The following is a 19,848-nucleotide window of genomic DNA, read 5'->3' on the forward strand; positions in this document are numbered from 1 at the left end:
AGGGGCCAAAAGTATACAGATACTTTTCTAGTGGAAAAACGCAGAAATGTTAACCCTACTTGCATAGCAAAGTTGCTAGATACCAAACATACTGCCATAATAACTCCTCTTTGTGTAAAAAGTTACACTCCATTTAATAACAACAGATTTCTAGCTGCCTTTATGTACTGAATTTCTAGCTGCCTTTATGTACTGTTCGTAGCAATCTTTTTCTCCCTTAGTCCTAACAGCAGCACAACAATGGGGTAATTCTGCCCGTGTGAAATGGTAGGACGGATGGAATTTAAATAATCAAATGACTAATTTATTGCCCTCTCCAACTACCATGATGGTGACTACAACCCCACCCATGCAGTTTTTAATTATAAAGTAAAATAAGATAGGGAGGGATACTTGTGATGTTGTTAGGACTAAGGGAAACAGACTAACGTAAGAAATCCAAACATTTCTTATGTTCTCCAACATAAGGATATAGTGCTTTACATGAACACAGCGTGCCCTGAGATGGCACTATGCTATATGTGAGCAGAAATTATACGCATGCTATTTGCTGCCACAATTTTACTTGTTAAACCACCTTTACTGCATAGAGGTGAAAAACAGAATGGCCCGTACGGGGATCGAACCCGCGACCTTGGCGTTATTAGCACCACGCTCTAACCAACTGAGCTAACCGGCCAGGAGCTTACACCCTGCCACGCACATTGTCTCGTTTCTACAGGTTTATTTAATGTTTTCTCTTTCTTTCTTAACATAGTCGTTTATACTAAGAAAATGCAAGGCCTCCCCGTCGGGGAATCGAACCCCGGTCTCCCGCGTGACAGGCGGGGATACTTACCACTATACTAACGAGGAAATGCTGGTGGTCGGGATGGGTCACACGACCCTGATTCAGCGGCCCTTTTAGAACAATGGCATCGGCCTGGAGGTAGGAGAAACTGCTAACAAACAAGAAGTACGAATGTTAAACCGGCACAAATGGCTTAAAGCGTGCCTGAACCTTCACCAAAAACTGCAAACTATGCTGCTTTCTCATTGCCCAACAATTCTGTGCCCCCTATTTCTGCAGCTGCTGCTCCGCTATTTTCTGCTTTCTCCATAGCCGGGGGCCTGTCCCTTAGATGTCAGTCTAATAGTACTGAACTGAAATACTTTGATTCCCACACTTCCCTACATGCACTGTATAGGAAAGCAAAAGCCTGATTTTAGATGCTTAGTTCTTTGTCATGTCTGGATTGCATAGCAGTGAGAGACATGACACAGAACTAAGCAGCTGGAAGAGCTCAGTTTACTTACATGAGCTGCTGCTTTGCTGCATGTTTGGCTGTTAGGAGAGGCAGGCTACCGGTGAGCAAATAGGAGCACACTTTGATAGATAGACACCCCCCAACTTCCTGTAGTCTGTCTCTCTGCTCCTGTGTTACTTGGGACAGAAAAAGCATGACAACAGGGGGTTGAACCGCAGATTTAGTAGAAGGGAGACATGTAGGGGCCAAAAGTATACAGATACTTTTCTAGTGGAAAAACGCAGAAATGTTAACCCTACTTGCATAGCAAAGTTGCTAGATACCAAACATACTGCCATAATAACTCCTCTTTGTGTAAAAAGTTACACTCCATTTAATAACAACAGATTTCTAGCTGCCTTTATGTACTGAATTTCTAGCTGCCTTTATGTACTGTTCGTAGCAATCTTTTTCTCCCTTAGTCCTAACAGCAGCACAACAATGGGGTAATTCTGCCCGTGTGAAATGGTAGGACGGATGGAATTTAAATAATCAAATGACTAATTAATTGCCCTCTCCAACTACCATGATGGTGACTACAACCCCACCCATGCAGTTTTTAATTATAAAGTAAAATAAGATAGGGAGGGATACTTGTGATGTTGTTAGGACTAAGGGAAAACAGACTAACGTAAGAAATCCAAACATTTCTTATGTTCTCCAACATAAGGATATAGTGCTTTACATGAACACAGCGTGCCCTGAGATAGCACTATGCTATATGTGAGCAGAAATTATACGCATGCTATTTGCTGCCACAATTTTACTTGTTAAACCACCTTTACTGCATAGAGGTGAAAAACAGAATGGCCCGTACGGGGATCAAACCCGCGACCTTGGCGTTATTAGCACCACGCTCTAACCAACTGAGCTAACCGGCCAGGAGCTTACACCCTGCCACGCACATTGTCTCGTTTCTACAGGTTTATTTAATGTTTTCTCTTTCTTTCTTAACATAGTCGTTTATACTAAGAAAATGCAAGGCCTCCACGTCGGGGAATCGAACCCCGGTCTCACGCGTGACAGTCAGGATACTTACCACTATACTAACGAGGAAATGCTGGTGGTCGGGATGGGTCACACGACCCTGATTCAGCGGCCCTTTTAGAACAATGGCATCGGCCTGGAGGTAGGAGAAACTGCTAACAAACAAGAAGTACGAATGTTAAACCGGCACAAATGGCTTAAAGCGTGCCTGAACCTTCACCAAAAACTGCAAACTATGCTGCTTTCTCATTGCCCAACAATTCTGTGCCCCCTATTTCTGCAGCTGCTGCTCCGCTATTTTCTGCTTTCTCCATAGCCGGGGGCCTGTCCCTTAGATGTCAGTCTAATAGTACTGAACTGAAATACTTTGATTCCCACACTTCCCTACATGCACTGTATAGGAAAGCAAAAGCCTGATTTTAGATGCTTAGTTCTTTGTCATGTCTGGATTGCATAGCAGTGAGAGACATGACACAGAACTAAGCAGCTGGAAGAGCTCAGTTTACTTACATGAGCTGCTGCTTTGCTGCATGTTTGGCTGTTAGGAGAGGCAGGCTACCGGTGAGCAAATAGGAGCACACTTTGATAGATAGACACCCCCCAACTTCCTGTAGTCTGTCTCTCTGCTCCTGTGTTACTTGGGACAGAAAAAGCATGACAACAGGGGGTTGAACCGCAGATTTAGTAGAAGGGAGACATGTAGGGGCCAAAAGTATACAGATACTTTTCTAGTGGAAAAACGCAGAAATGTTAACCCTACTTGCATAGCAAAGTTGCTAGATACCAAACATACTGCCATAATAACTCCTCTTTGTGTAAAAAGTTACACTCCATTTAATAACAACAGATTTCTAGCTGCCTTTATGTACTGAATTTCTAGCTGCCTTTATGTACTGTTCGTAGCAATCTTTTTCTCCCTTAGTCCTAACAGCAGCACAACAATGGGGTAATTCTGCCCGTGTGAAATGGTAGGACGGATGGAATTTAAATAATCAAATGACTAATTAATTGCCCTCTCCAACTACCATGATGGTGACTACAACCCCACCCATGCAGTTTTTAATTATAAAGTAAAATAAGATAGGGAGGGATACTTGTGATGTTGTTAGGACTAAGGGAAAACAGACTAACGTAAGAAATCCAAACATTTCTTATGTTCTCCAACATAAGGATATAGTGCTTTACATGAACACAGCGTGCCCTGAGATGGCACTATGCTATATGTGAGCAGAAATTATACGCATGCTATTTGCTGCCACAATTTTACTTGTTAAACCACCTTTACTGCATATAGGTGAAAAACAGAATGGCCCGTACAGGGATCAAACCAGCGACCTCGGCGTTATTAGCACCACGCTCTAACCAACTGAGCTAACCGGCCAGGAGCTTACACCCTGCCACGCACATTGTCTCGTTTCTACAGGTTTATTTAATGTTTTCTCTTTCTTTCTTAACATAGTCGTTTATACTAAGAAAATGCAAGGCCTCCACGTCGGGGAATCGAACCCCGGTCTCCCGCGTGACAGGTGGGGATACTTACCACTATACTAACGAGGAAATGCTGGTGGTCGGGATGGGTCACACGACCCTGATTCAGCGGCCCTTTTAGAACAATGGCATCGGCCTGGAGGTAGGAGAAACTGCTAACAAACAAGAAGTACGAATGTTAAACCGGCACAAATGGCTTAAAGCGTGCCTGAACCTTCACCAAAAACTGCAAACTATGCTGCTTTCTCATTGCCCAACAATTCTGTGCCCCCTATTTCTGCAGCTGCTGCTCCGCTATTTTCTGCTTTCTCCATAGCCGGGGGCCTGTCCCTTAGATGTCAGTCTAATAGTACTGAACTGAAATACTTTGATTCCCACACTTCCCTACATGCACTGTATAGGAAAGCAAAAGCCTGATTTTAGATGCTTAGTTCTTTGTCATGTCTGGATTGCATAGCAGTGAGAGACATGACACAGAACTAAGCAGCTGGAAGAGCTCAGTTTACTTACATGAGCTGCTGCTTTGCTGCATGTTTGGCTGTTAGGAGAGGCAGGCTACCGGTGAGCAAATAGGAGCACACTTTGATAGATAGACACCCCCCAACTTCCTGTAGTCTGTCTCTCTGCTCCTGTGTTACTTGGGACAGAAAAAGCATGACAACAGGGGGTTGAACCGCAGATTTAGTAGAAGGGAGACATGTAGGGGCCAAAAGTATACAGATACTTTTCTAGTGGAAAAACGCAGAAATGTTAACCCTACTTGCATAGCAAAGTTGCTAGATACCAAGCATACTGCCATAATAACTCCTCTTTGTGTAAAAATTTACACTCCATTTAATAACAACAGATTTCTAGCTGCCTTTATGTACTGAATTTCTAGCTGCCTTTATGTACTGTTTGTAGCAATCTTTTTCTCCCTTAGTCCTAACAGCAGCACAACAATGGCGTAATTCTGCCCGTGTGAAATGGTAGGACGGATGGAATTTAAATAATCAAATGACTAATTAATTGCCCTCTCCAACTACCATGATGGTGACTACAACCCCACCCATGCAGTTTTTAATTATAAAGTAAAATAAGATAGGGAGGGATACTTGTGATGTTGTTAGGACTAACGTAAGAAATCCAAACATTTCTTATGTTCTCCAACATAAGGATATAGTGCTTTACATGAACACAGCGTGCCCTGAGATAGCACTATGCTATATGTGAGCAGAAATTATACGCATGCTATTTGCTGCCACAATTTTACTTGTTAAACCACCTTTACTGCATAGAGGTGAAAAACAGAATGGCCCGTACGGGGATCGAACCCGCGACCTTGGCGTTATTAGCACCACGCTTTAACCGGCTAGAAGCTTACACCCTGCCACGCACATTGTCTCGTTTCTACAGGTTTATTTAATGTTTTCTCTTTCTTTGTTAACATAGTCGTTTATACTAAGAAAATGCAAGGCCTCCACGTCGGGGAATCGAACCCCGGTCTCACGCGTGACAGTCAGGATACTTACCACTATACTAACGAGGAAATTCTGGTGGTCGGGATGGGTCACACGACCCTGATTCAGCGGCCCTTTTAGAACAATGGCATCGGCCTGGAGGTAGGAGAAACTGCTAACAAACAAGAAGTACGAATGTTAAACCGGCACAAATGGCTTAAAGCGTGCCTGAACCTTCACCAAAAACTGCAAACTATGCTGCTTTCTCATTGCCCAACAATTCTGTGCCCCCTATTTCTGCAGCTGCTGCTCCGCTATTTTCTGCTTTCTCCATAGCCGGGGGCCTGTCCCTTAGATGTCAGTCTAATAGTACTGAACTGAAATACTTTGATTCCCACACTTCCCTACATGCACTGTATAGGAAAGCAAAAGCCTGATTTTAGATGCTTAGTTCTTTGTCATGTCTGGATTGCATAGCAGTGAGAGACATGACACAGAACTAAGCAGCTGGAAGAGCTCAGTTTACTTACATGAGCTGCTGCTTTGCTGCATGTTTGGCTGTTAGGAGAGGCAGGCTACCGGTGAGCAAATAGGAGCACACTTTGATAGATAGACACCCCCCAACTTCCTGTAGTCTGTCTCTCTGCTCCTGTGTTACTTGGGACAGAAAAAGCATGACAACAGGGGGTTGAACCGCAGATTTAGTAGAAGGGAGACATGTAGGGGCCAAAAGTATACAGATACTTTTCTAGTGGAAAAACGCAGAAATGTTAACCCTACTTGCATAGCAAAGTTGCTAGATACCAAACATACTGCCATAATAACTCCTCTTTGTGTAAAAAGTTACACTCCATTTAATAACAACAGATTTCTAGCTGCCTTTATGTACTGAATTTCTAGCTGCCTTTATGTACTGTTCGTAGCAATCTTTTTCTCCCTTAGTCCTAACAGCAGCACAACAATGGGGTAATTCTGCCCGTGTGAAATGGTAGGACGGATGGAATTTAAATAATCAAATGACTAATTTATTGCCCTCTCCAACTACCATGATGGTGACTACAACCTCACCCATGCAGTTTTTAATTATAAAGTAAAATAAGATAGGGAGGGATACTTGTGATGTTGTTAGGACTAAGGGAAAACAGACTAACGTAAGAAATCCAAACATTTCTTATGTTCTCCAACATAAGGATATAGTGCTTTACATGAACACAGCGTGCCCTGAGATGGCACTATGCTATATGTGAGCAGAAATTATACGCATGCTATTTGCTGCCACAATTTTACTTGTTAAACCACCTTTACTGCATACAGGTGAAAAACAGAATGGCCCGTACGGGGATTGAACCCGTGACCTCGGCATTATTAGCACCACGCTCTAACCAACTGAGCTAACCGGCCAGGAGCTTACACCCTGCCACACACATTGTCTCGTGTCTACAAGTTTATTTAATGTTTTCTCTTTCTTTCTTAACATAGTCGTTTATACTAAGAAAATGCAAGGCCTCCCCGTCGGTGAATCGAACCCCGGTCTCCCGCGTGACAGGCGGGGATACTTACCACTATACTAACGAGGAAATGCTGGTGGTCGGGATGGGTCACACGACCCTGATTCAGCGGCCCTTTTAGAACAATGGCATCGGCCTGGAGGTAGGAGAAACTGCTAACAAACAAGAAGTACGAATGTTAAACCGGCACAAATGGCTTAAAGCGTGCCTGAACCTTCACCAAAAACTGCAAACTATGCTGCTTTCTCATTGCCCAACATTTCTGTGCCCCCTATTTCTGCAGCTGCTGCTCCGCTATTTTCTGCTTTCTCCATAGCCGGGGGCCTGTCCCTTAGATGTCAGTCTAATAGTACTGAACTGAAATACTTTGATTCCCACACTTCCCTACATGCACTGTATAGGAAAGCAAAAGCCTGATTTTAGATGCTTAGTTCTTTGTCATGTCTGGATTGCATAGAAGTGAGAGACATGACACAGAACTAAGCAGCTGGAAGAGCTCAGTTTACTTACATGAGCTGCTGCTTTGCTGCATGTTTGGCTGTTAGGAGAGGCAGGCTACCGGTGAGCAAATAGGAGCACACGTTGATAGATAGACACCCCCCAACTTCCTGTAGTCTGTCTCTCTGCTCCTGTGTTACTTGGGACAGAAAAAGCATGACAACAGGGGGTTGAACCGCAGATTTAGTAGAAGGGAGACATGTAGGGGCCAAAAGTATACAGATACTTTTCTAGTGGAAAAACGCAGAAATGTTAACCCTACTTGCATAGCAAAGTTGCTAGATACCAAATATACTGCCATAATAACTCCTCTTTGTGTAAAAAGTTACACTCCATTTAATAACAACAGATTTCTAGCTGCCTTTATGTACTGAATTTCTAGCTGCCTTTATGTACTGTTCGTAGCAATCTTTTTCTCCCTTAGTCCTAACAGCAGCACAACAATGGGGTAATTCTGCCCGTGTGAAATGGTAGGACGGATGGAATTTAAATAATCAAATGACTAATTAATTGCCCTCTCCAACTACCATGATGGTGACTACAACCCCACTCATGCAGTTTTTAATTATAAAGTAAAATAAGATAGGGAGGGATACTTGTGATGTTGTTAGGACTAAGGGAAAACAGACTAACGTAAGAAATCCAAACATTTCTTATGTTCTCCAACATAAGGATATAGTGCTTTACATGAACACAGCGTGCCCTGAGATAGCACTATGCTATATGTGAGCAGAAATTATACGCATGCTATTTGCTGCCACAATTTTACTTGTTAAACCACCTTTACTGCATAGAGGTGAAAAACAGAATGGCCCGTACGGGGATCGAACCCACGACCTTGGCGTTATTAGCACCACGCTTTAACCGGCCAGAAGCTTACACCCTGCCACGCACATTGTCTCGTTTCTACAGGTTTATTTAATGTTTTCTCTTTCTTTGTTAACATAGTCGTTTATACTAAGAAAATGCAAGGCCTCCCCGTCGGGGAATCGAACCCCGGTCTCCCGCGTGACAGGCGGGGATACTTACCACTATACTAACGAGGAAATGCTGGTGATCTGAATAGGTCACACGACCCTGATTCAGCAGCCCTTTTAGAACAATGGCATCGGCCTGGAGGTAGGAGAAACTGCTAACAAACAAGAAGTACGAATGTTAAACCGGCACAAATGGCTTAAAGCGTGCCTGAACCTTCACCAAAAACTGCAAACTATGCTGCTTTCTCATTGCCCAACAATTCTGTGCCCCCTATTTCTGCAGCTGCTGCTCCGCTATTTTCTGCTTTCTCCATAGCCGGGGGCCTGTCCCTTAGATGTCAGTCTAATAGTACTGAACTGAAATACTTTGATTCCCACACTTCCCTACATGCACTGTATAGGAAAGCAAAAGCCTGATTTTAGATGCTTAGTTCTTTGTCATGTCTGGATTGCATAGCAGTGAGAGACATGACACAGAACTAAGCAGCTGGAAGAGCTCAGTTTACTTACATGAGCTGCTGCTTTGCTACATGTTTGGCTGTTAAGAGAGGCAGGCTACCGGTGAGCAAATAGGAGCACACTTTGATAGATAGACACCCCCCAACTTCCTGTAGTCTGTCTCTCTGCTCCTGTGTTACTTGGGACAGAAAAAGCATGACAACAGGGGGTTGAACCGCAGATTTAGTAGAAGGGAGACATGTAGGGGCCAAAAGTATACAGATACTTTTCTAGTGGAAAAACGCAGAAATGTTAACCCTACTTGCATAGCAAAGTTGCTAGATACCAAACATACTGCCATAATAACTCCTCTTTGTGTAAAAAGTTACACTCAATTTAATAACAACAGATTTCTAGCTGCCTTTATGTACTGAATTTCTAGCTGCCTTTATGTACTGTTCGTAGCAATCTTTTTCTCCCTTAGTCCTAACAGCAGCACAACAATGGGGTAATTCTGCCCGTGTGAAATGGTAGGACGGATGGAATTTAAATAATCAAATGACTAATTTATTGCCCTCTCCAACTACCATGATGGTGACTACAACGCCACCCATGCAGTTTTTAATTATAAAGTAAAATAAGATAGGGAGGGATACTTGTGATGTTGTTAGGACTAAGGGAAAACAGACTAACGTAAGAAATCCAAACATTTCTTATGTTCTCCAACATAAGGATATAGTGCTTTACATGAACACAGCGTGCCCTGAGATGGCACTATGCTATATGTGAGCAGAAATTATACGCATGCTATTTGCTGCCACAATTTTACTTGTTAAACCACCTTTACTGCATACAGGTGAAAAACGGAATGGCCCGTACGGGGATCGAACCCGCGACCTTGGCGTTATTAGCACCACGCTCTAACCAACTGAGCTAACCGGCCAGGAGCTTACACCCTGCCACGCACATTGTCTCGTTTCTACAGGTTTATTTAATGTTTTCTCTTTCTTAACATAGTCGTTTATACTAAGAAAATGCAAGGCCTCCACGTCAGGGAATCGAACACCGGTCTCACGCGTGACAGTCAGGATACTTACCACTATACTAACGAGGAAATGCTGGTGGTCGGGATGGGTCACACGACCCTGATTCAGCGGCCCTTTTAGAACAATGGCATCGGCCTGGAGGTAGGAGAAACTGCTAACAAACAAGAAGTACGAATGTTAAACCGGCACAAATGGCTTAAAGCGTGCCTGAACCTTCACCAAAAACTGCAAACTATGCTGCTTTCTCATTGCCCAACAATTCTGTGCCCCCTATTTCTGCAGCTGCTGCTCCGCTATTTTCTGCTTTCTCCATAGCCGGGGGCCTGTCCCTTAGATGTCAGTCTAATAGTACTGAACTGAAATACTTTGATTCCCACACTTCCCTACATGCACTGTATAGGAAAGCAAAAGCCTGATTTTAGATGCTTAGTTCTTTGTCATGTCTGGATTGCATAGCAGTGAGAGACATGACACAGAACTAAGCAGCTGGAAGAGCTCAGTTTACTTACATGAGCTGCTGCTTTGCTGCATGTTTGGCTGTTAGGAGAGGCAGGCTACCGGTGAGCAAATAGGAGCACACTTTGATAGATAGACACCCCCCAACTTCCTGTAGTCTGTCTCTCTGCTCCTGTGTTACTTGGGCCAGAAAAAGCATGACAACAGGGGGTTGAACCGCAGATTTAGTAGAAGGGAGACATGTAGGGGCCAAAAGTATACAGATACTTTTCTAGTGGAAAAACGCAGAAATGTTAACCCTACTTGCATAGCAAAGTTGCTAGATACCAAACATACTGCCATAATAACTCCTCTTTGTGTAAAAATTTACACTCCATTTAATAACAACAGATTTCTAGCTGCCTTTATGTACTGAATTTCTAGCTGCCTTTATGTACTGTTCGTAGCAATCTTTTTCTCCCTTAGTCCTAACAGCAGCACAACAATGGGGTAATTCTGCCCGTGTGAAATGGTAGGACGGATGGAATTTAAATAATCAAATGACTAATTAATTGCCCTCTCCAACTACCATGATGGTGACTACAACCCCACCCATGCAGTTTTTAATTATAAAGTAAAATAAGATAGGGAGGGATACTTGTGATGTTGTTAGGACTAACGTAAGAAATCCAAACATTTCTTATGTTCTCCAACATAAGGATATAGTGCTTTACATGAACACAGCGTGCCCTGAGATGGCACTATGCTATATGTGAGCAGAAATTATACGCATGCTATTTGCTGCCACAATTTTACTTGTTAAACCACCTTTACTGCATACAGGTGAAAAACAGAATGGCCCGTACGGGGATCGAACCCGCGACCTTGGCGTTATTAGCACCACGCTCTAACCAACTGAGCTAACCGGCCAGGAGCTTACACCCTGCCACGCACATTGTCTCGTTTCTACAGGTTTATTTAATGTTTTCTCTTTCTTTCTTAACCACCTCAGCCCCCAGTGCTTAAACACCCTGAAAGACCAGGCCACTTTTTACACTTCTGACCTACACTAATTTCACCGTTTATTGCTCGGTCATGCAACTTACCACCCAAATGAATTTTACCTCCTTTTCTTCTCACTAATAGAGCTTTCATTTGGTGGTATTTCTTTGCTGCTGACATTTTTACTTTTTTTGTTATTAATCGAAATTTAACGATTTTTTTGCAAAAAAATGACATTTTTCACTTTCAGTTGTACAATTTTGCAAAAAAAAACGAGATCCATATATAAATTTTGCTCTAAATTTATTGTTCTACATGTCTTTGATAAAAAAAAATGTTTGGGTAAAAAAAAAATGGTTTGGGTAAAAGTTATAGCGTTTACAAACTATGGTACAAAAATGTGAATTTTCGCTTTTTGAAGCAGCTCTGACTTTCTGAGCACCTGTCATGTTTCCTGAGGTTCTACAATGCCCAGACAGTACAAACACCCCACAAATGACCCCATTTTGGAAAGAAGACACCCCAAGGTATTCCGTGAGGGGCATGGCGAGTTCCTAGAATTTTTTATTTTTTGTCACAAGTTAGTGGAAAATGATGATTTTTTTTTTTTTTCATACAAAGTCTCATATTCCACTAACTTGTGACAAAAAATAAAAACTTCCATGAACTCACTATGCCCATCAGCGAATACCTTGGGGTCTCTTATTTCCAAAATGGGGTCACTTGTGGGGTAGTTATACTGCCCTGGCATTCTAGGGGCCCAAATGTGTGGTAAGGAGTTTGAAATCAAATTCAGTAAAAAATGACCTGTGAAATCCGAAAGGTGCTCTTTGGAATGTGGGCCCCTTTGCCCACCTAGGCTGCAAAAAAGTGTCACACATCTGGTATCTCCGTACTCAGGAGAAGTTGAGGAATGTGTTTTGGGGTGTCTTTTTACATATACCCATGCTGGGTGAGATAAATATCTTGGTCAAATGACAACTTTGTATAAAAAAATGGGAAAAGTTGTCTTTTGCCAAGATATTTCTCTCACCCAGCATGGGTATATGTAAAATGACACCACAAAACACATTCCCCACCTTCTCCTGAGTACAGAGATACCAGATGTGTGACACTTTTTTGCAGCCTAGGTGGGCAAAGGGGCCCATATTCCAAAGAGCACCTTTCGGATTTCACAGGTCATTTTTTACAGAATTTGATTTCAAACTCCTTACCACACATTTGGGCCCCTAGAATGCCAGGGCAGTATAACTACCCCACAAGTGACCCCATTTTGGAAAGAAGACACCCCAAGGTATTCCGTGAGGGGCATGGCGAGTTCCTCGAATTTTTTATTTTTTGTCACAAGTTAGTGGAAAATGATGATTTTTTTTTTTTTTTTTATACAAAGTCTCATATTCCACTAACTTGTGACAAAAAATAAAAACTTCCATGAACTCACTATGCCCATCAGCGAATACCTTGGGGTCTCTTCTTTCCAAAATGGGGTCACTTGTGGGGTAGTTATACTGCCCTGGCATTCTAGGGGCCCAAATGTGTGGTAAGGAGTTTGAAATCAAATTCAGTAAAAAATGACCTGTGAAATCCGAAAGGTGCTCTTTGGAATGTGGGCCCCTTTGCCCACCTAGGCTGCAAAAAAGTGTCACACATCTGGTATCTCCGTACTCAGGAGAAGTTGAGGAATGTGTTTTGGGGTGTCTTTTTACATATACCCATGCTGGGTGAGATAAATATCTTGGTCAAATGCCAACTTTGTATAAAAAAATGGGAAAAGTTGTCTTTTGCCAAGATATTTCTCTCACCCAGCATGGGTATATGTAAAATCACACCCCAAAACACATTCCCCACCTTCTCCTGAGTACGGAGATACCAGATGTGTGACACTTTTTTGCAGCCTAGGTGGGCAAAGGGGCCCATATTCCAAAGAGCACCTTTCGGATTTCACACGTCATTTTTTACAGAATTTGATTTCAAACTCCTTACCACACATTTGGGCCCCTAGAATGCCAGGGCAGTATAACTACCCCACAAGTGACCCCATTTTGGAAAGAAGAGACCCCAAGGTATTCGCTGATGGGCATAGTGAGTTCATGGAAGTTTTTATTTTTTGTCACAAGTTAGTGGAATATGAGACTTTGTATGAAAAAAAAAAAAAAAAATCATCATTTTCCACTAACTTGTGACAAAAAATAAAAAATTCCAGGAACTTGCCATGCCCCTCACGGAATACCTTGGGGTGTCTTCTTTCCAAAATGGGGTCACTTGTGGGGTAGTTATACTGCCCTGGCATTTTCCAGGGGCCCTAATGTGTGGTAAGTAGGTAAATGACCTGTGAAATCCGAAAGGTGCTCTTTGGAATGTGGGACCCTTTGCCCACCTAGGCTGCAAAAAAGTGTCACACATCTGGTATCTCCGTACTCAGGAGAAGGTGGGGAATGTGTTTTGTGGTGTCATTTTACATATACCCATGCTGGGTGAGAGAAATATCTTGGCAAAAGACAACTTTTCCCATTTTTTTATACAAAGTTGGCATTTGACCAAGATATTTATCTCACCCAGCATGGGTATATGTAAAAAGACACCCCAAAACACATTCCTCAACTTCTCCTGAATACAGAGATACCAGATGTGTGACACTTTTTTGCAGCCTAGGTGGGCAAAGGGGCCCAAATTCCTTTTAGGAGGGCATTTTTAGACATTTGGATACCAGACTTCTTCTCACGCTTTGGGGCCCCTAAAATGCCAGGGCAGTATAAATACCCCACATGTGACCCCATTTTGGAAAGAAGACACCCCAAGGTATTCAATGAGGGGCATGGCGAGTTCATTGAAAAAAAAATTTTTTGGCACAAGTTAGCGGAAATTGATTTTTTTGATTTTGTTCTCACAAAGTCTCCCTTTCCGCTAACTTGGGACAAAAATTTCAATCTTTCATGGACTCAATATGCCCCTCAGCGAATACCTTGGGGTGTCTTCTTTCCAAAATGGTGTTATTTGTGGGGTGTTTGTACTGCCCTGGCATTTGAGGGTCTCCGCAATCATTACATGTATGCCCAGCATTAGGAGTTTCTGCTATTCTCCTTATATTGAGCATACGGGTAATGAGATTTTTTTTTTCCGTTCAGCCTCTGGGCTGAAAGAAAAAAATGAACGGCACAGATTTCTTCATTCGCATCGATCAATGTGGATGAAAAAATCTCTGCCAAAAAAAGAAAAAGGAGGGGAAAGGCGTCTGCCAGGACATAGGAGCTCCGCCCAACATCCATACCCACTTCAGCTCGTATGCCCTGGCAAACCAGATTTCTCCATTCACATCAATCGATGTGGATGAATAAATCATTGCCGGGATTTTTTTTTTTATATATACAAAGTGTTTGCCAAAGTATATGAACACCGCCACCTCCTCAGCTCATATGCCTCGGCAAACATATCTTTTACTGCAGAGGAGAAATCTCGTCTTGCAGCGCCGCATACACCGACTTGCGTGTAATCTGACAGCAGCGCAATGCTTCTGTCCGAATGCACATCAGTGCTGCAGCTAGTCGATCGGTTGGTCCACCTGAAAGGTAAAAAAAAAAAAAAAAAAAAAAGAAAAAACCAGGCCGCAAAGCAATAACTTTATTAACTTTAGAACAGAACATATTAACTTTTTTTTAACTTTTTTAACTTTTTTACTTACCGGTAATTTTTTTTTTGTTTAGTTTATTTTACCTTTATAGAACAAACCTCTCCTTCCCCATGGGACAATGTGCAAAGCGCAAATCGCCCAAAGATGTGGCGAAGTACGTTATGCACTTTATCCCAGGTGAAAGGAGAGGTTTGCAGCAGCTGAGAGTAAAAGGGCCCTAATAGCCCTGTGTGCCTGTCCTGTGAGATGCAATCCCTATGCTAGGTGTACCTGTGTGTGGTACTTCCGGAAACACTCACCAAAGCATAGGGCAGGGTGGTCAGGACAGTCAGGACAGAAATAGCGGGTGTCACGCCTTATTCCACTCCTGCTAAAGACACGACATCTTTTTCGGGGTGACCGTTGGGTTGAGGTACCAGGAACGACACTGGGGAAATGTCGCTCGTGTAGACGGCTAACTACACTGGTGGATGGGGCCACGGTACCTCCTGGGTAAAGGAGGTTCTCGATGATCTCTTCCTGGAATTTGAGGAAAGATCGTGTTCTCCCAGCCTTACTGTAGAGAACAAAACTATTGTACAGCGCCAATTGAATTAAATATACAGACACCTTCTTATACCAGCGTCTGGTTCTGCGGGAAACTTAATACGGAGACAACATCTGGTCATTGAAGTCCACCCCTCCCATGAGCGCATTATAGTCGTGGACACAGAGGGGCTTTTCAATGACACGGGTTGCTCGCTCAATTTGGATTGTCGTGTCTGCGTGAATGGAGGAGAGCATGTAAACGTCACGCTTGTCTCTCCATTTCACTGCGAGCAGTTCTTCGTTACACAAGGCAGCCCTCTCCCCTCTTGCAAGATGGGTGGTTACAAGCCGTTGGGGGAAGCCCACGCGACTAGTTCGCGCGGTGCCACAGGCGCAAATCCGTTCTAGAAACAAATGCCTAAAGAGGGCCACACTTGTGTAAAAATTGTCCACATAAAGATGGTACCCCTTGCCGAATAAGGGTGACACCAAGTCCCAGACTGTCTTCCCACTTCTCCCCAGGTAGTCAGGGCAACCGACCGGCTCCAGGGTATGATCTTTTCCCTCATAGATCCGAAATTTGTGGGTATAGCCTGTGGCCCTTTCACAGAGCTTATACAATTTGACCCCATACCGGGCACGCTTGCTTGGGATGTACTGTTTGAAGCCAAGGCGCCCGGTAAAATGTATTAGGGACTCGTCTACGCAGATGTTTTGCTCGGGGGTATACAAATCTGCAAATTTCTGGTTGAAATGGTCTATGAGGGGCCGAATTTTGTGGAGCCGGTCAAAAGCTGGGTGGCCTCTGGGACGGGAGGTGGTGTTGTCGCTAAAATGCAGGAAACGGAGGATGGCCTCAAATCGTGCCCTGGACATAGCAGCAGAGAACATGGGCATGTGATGAATCGGGTGCGTTGACCAATATGACCGCAATTCATGCTTTTTTGTCAGGCCCATGTTGAGGAGAAGGCCCAAAAAAATTTTAAGTTCGGAAACTTGGACTGGTTTCCACCGGAAAGGCTGGGCATAAAAGCTTCCCGGGTTGGCGGATATAAATTGTGTGGCATACTGGTTGGTCTCTGCCACGACTAAGTCCACGAGCTCCGCAGTCAAGAACAGCTCAAAAAATCCCAGGGCCGAACCGATTTGAGCCGTCTCAACCGGAACTCCAGACTGGGCGGTGAAAGGGGGAACTACAGGTGCGGCTGAAGTTGGTGACTGCCAATCAGGGTTTGCCAGCACCTCAGGGATTCTAGGGGCTCTACGGGCCTGTCTGTGCTATGGCTGCGACGGGGTAACTAGTGCACGTGCCACCGTACCAGCTTCAACTGCCCTTCTGGTGCTCGCCACGTCACCATGTTGTACGGCAGTGCTGGTACTAGGTCCAGGGAGGGCTGCGCTGCTGGTGTATGCCTCACCACGTGATCCGGCAGCGACAGCCCCACTCTGCTGCTCTTGAAGCGGATCCTGCATAACCTGTGGTCTAGCGACACGGGGCCGGGTACGCCTGGTGCTGCCAGGGACCTCCACCTCCTCGTCCGAACTTTGGGTCAGAGAGCCACTGCTTTCCACAGGTTCATATTCTGACCCGCTAGATTCATCAGATGAGGGTTCCCACTCCTCATCCGACTGGGTCAGAATCCTGTAGGCCTCTTCAGAAGAATACCCCCTGTTTGACATTTTGGACTACTAAATTTAGGGGTATTCCCTGAGACTACCCAAGAAAAAAAGCAAGCCTGTCTTACAAAGGGGAGGCTAGCGAAGTACCGGAGGCCGCTGCGGTTGATAAAAAATATCAAAACTGATTTTTTTATCGCCGCAGTGCGTGTAAAATGAATGTGCAGTGATCAAAAAATATATATTTTTTGTCACTGCGTTGGGGCGGGCGTGGGTGAACGCACGTGTGGGCGACCGATCAGGCCTGATCGGGCAAACACTGCGTTTTGGGTGGAGGGCGAACTAAAGTGACACTAATACTATTATAGATCTGACCGTGATCAGTTTTGATCACTTACAGATACTATAAAAGTACAAATGCTGATTAGCGATACGCTATTCAGCGAATAAAAGTGACTGCGGTGCGGTGGGCTGGCCGCTAACTCACGCTAACTACCTAACCAAGGGGCCTAAACTATCCCTAAAACCTAACAGCCAATACTAGTGAAAAAAAAAAAGTGACAGTTTACACTGATCACTTTTTTTCCTTTCACTGGTGATTGACAGGGGCGATCAAAGGGGTGATCAAAGGGTTAATTGGGGTGCAGGGGGGTGATCAGGGGCTACAGTGAAGTGTTTGGTGTACTTACAGTTCAGTCTGCTTCTCTGCTGGATCCAACCGACGAAAAGGACCAGCAGAGGAGCAGAGAAGCCATATAACAGATCATATTTACTAATATGATATGTTATATGACTTTGGATTGGATTTTTTAAAAATCGCCAGCCTGCCAGCCAATGATCGTTCCTGGCAGGCTGGTGACGAACTTCTTCTTTGAATTTTGCCGGCCCGCGATGCGCATGCACGGGCCGGCTTGGAGCGAAATCTCGCGTCTCGCGAGATGACGTGTATATGCGTGATTGTGCGCAGCGCTGCCACAATTTTACTTGTTAAACCACCTTTACTGCATAGAGGTGAAAAACAGAATGGCCCCTACGGGGATCGAACCCGCGACCTTGGCGTTATTAGCACCACGCTCTAACCGGCCAGGAGCTTACACCCTGCCACGCACATTGTCTCGTTTCTACAGGTTTATTTAATGTTTTCTCTTTCTTTCTTAACATAGTCGTTTATACTAAGAAAATGCAAGGCCTCCCCGTCGGGGAATCGAACCGCGGTCTCCCGCGTGACAGGCGGGGATACTTACCACTATACTAACGAGGAAATGCTGGTGGTCAGGATGGGTCACACGACCCTGATTCAGCGGCCCTTTTAGAACAATGGCATCGGCCTGGAGGTAGGAGAAACTGCTAACAAACAAGAAGTACGAATGTTAAACCGGCACAAATGGCTTAAAGCGTGCCTGAACCTTCACCAAAAACTGCAAACTATGCTGCTTTCTCATTGCCCAACAATTCTGTGCCCCCTATTTCTGCAGCTGCTGCTCCGCTATTTTCTGCTTTCTCCATAGCCGGGGGCCTGTCCCTTAGATGTCAGTCTAATAGTACTGAACTGAAATACTTTGATTCCCACACTTCCCTACATGCACTGTATAGGAAAGCAAAAGCCTGATTTTAGATGCTTAGTTCTTTGTCATGTCTGGATTGCATAGCAGTGAGAGACATGACACAGAACTAAGCAGCTGGAAGAGCTCAGTTTACTTACATGAGCTGCTGCTTTGCTGCATGTTTGGCTGTTAGGAGAGGCAGGCTACCGGTGAGCAAATAGGAGCACACTTTGATAGATAGACACCCCCCAACTTCCTGTAGTCTGTCTCTCTGCTCCTGTGTTACTTGGGACAGAAAAAGCATGACAACAGGGGGTTGAACCGCAGATTTAGTAGAAGGGAGACATGTAGGGGCCAAAAGTATACAGATACTTTTCTAGTGGAAAAACGCAGAAATGTTAACCCTACTTGCATAGCAAAGTTGCTAGATACCAAACATACTGCCATAATAACTCCTCTTTGTGTAAAAAGTTACACTCCATTTAATAACAACAGATTTCTAGCTGCCTTTATGTACTGAATTTCTAGCTGCCTTTATGTACTGTTCGTAGCAATCTTTTTCTCCCTTAGTCCTAACAGCAGCACAACAATGGGGTAATTCTGCCCGTGTGAAATGGTAGGACGGATGGAATTTAAATAATCAAATGACTAATTTATTGCCCTCTCCAACTACCATGATGGTGACTACAACCCCACCCATGCAGTTTTTAATTATAAAGTAAAATAAGATAGGGAGGGATACTTGTGATGTTGTTAGGACTAAGGGAAAACAGACTAACGTAAGAAATCCAAACATTTCTTATGTTCTCCAACATAAGGATATAGTGCTTTACATGAACACAGCGTGCCCTGAGATAGCACTATGCTATATGTGAGCAGAAATTATACGCATGCTATTTGCTGCCACAATTTTACTTGTTAAACCACCTTTACTGCATAGAGGTGAAAAACAGAATGGCCCGTACGGGGATCGAACCCGCGACCTTGGCGTTATTAGCACCACGCTCTAACCAACTGAGCTAACCGGCCAGGAGCTTACACCCTGCCACGCACATTGTCTCGTTTCTACAGGTTTATTTAATGTTTTCTCTTCTTTCTTAACATAGTCGTTTATACTAAGAAAATGCAAGGCCTCCCCGTCGGGGAATCGAACCGCGGTCTCCCGCGTGACAGGCGGGGATACTTACCACTATACTAACGAGGAAATGCTGGTGGTCGGGATGGGTCACACGACCCTGATTCAGCGGCCCTTTTAGAACAATGGCATCGGCCTGGAGGTAGGAGAAACTGCTAACAAACAAGTAAGAATGTTAAACCGGGACAAATGGCTTAAAGCGTGCCTGAACCTTCACCAAAATCTGCAAACTATGCTGCTTTCTCATTGCCCAACAATTCTGTGCCCCCTATTTCTGCAGCTGCTGCTCCGC

At 44.1% G+C, this 19,848-nt stretch overlaps 6 non-coding genes across 6 annotated transcripts; all 6 read right to left on the reverse strand.

The window, feature by feature from the left end:
* Positions 1–605: 605 nt before the first annotated feature.
* Positions 606–679, reverse strand: TRNAI-AAU. Its single transcript has one exon. It is a non-coding gene; the product is annotated as a tRNA-Ile (tRNA).
* A 104-nt stretch (positions 680–783) lies between these two features.
* TRNAD-GUC lies at positions 784–855 on the reverse strand. The gene has a single exon. It is a non-coding gene; the product is annotated as a tRNA-Asp (tRNA).
* Positions 856–8,180: 7,325 nt separating this feature from the next.
* TRNAD-GUC lies at positions 8,181–8,252 on the reverse strand. The gene has a single exon. It is a non-coding gene; the product is annotated as a tRNA-Asp (tRNA).
* A 1,238-nt stretch (positions 8,253–9,490) lies between these two features.
* TRNAI-AAU lies at positions 9,491–9,564 on the reverse strand. The gene has a single exon. It is a non-coding gene; the product is annotated as a tRNA-Ile (tRNA).
* Positions 9,565–10,958: 1,394 nt separating this feature from the next.
* On the reverse strand, positions 10,959–11,032 carry TRNAI-AAU. Its single transcript has one exon. It is a non-coding gene; the product is annotated as a tRNA-Ile (tRNA).
* Positions 11,033–19,376: 8,344 nt separating this feature from the next.
* On the reverse strand, positions 19,377–19,450 carry TRNAI-AAU. Its single transcript has one exon. It is a non-coding gene; the product is annotated as a tRNA-Ile (tRNA).
* Between the last annotated feature and the right edge of the window lie 398 nt (positions 19,451–19,848).

The sequence above is a fragment of the Bufo bufo genome, unplaced genomic scaffold, assembly GCF_905171765.1.
Source record: "Bufo bufo unplaced genomic scaffold, aBufBuf1.1, whole genome shotgun sequence".
NCBI classification, from domain to species: Eukaryota; Metazoa; Chordata; class Amphibia; order Anura; family Bufonidae; genus Bufo; species Bufo bufo.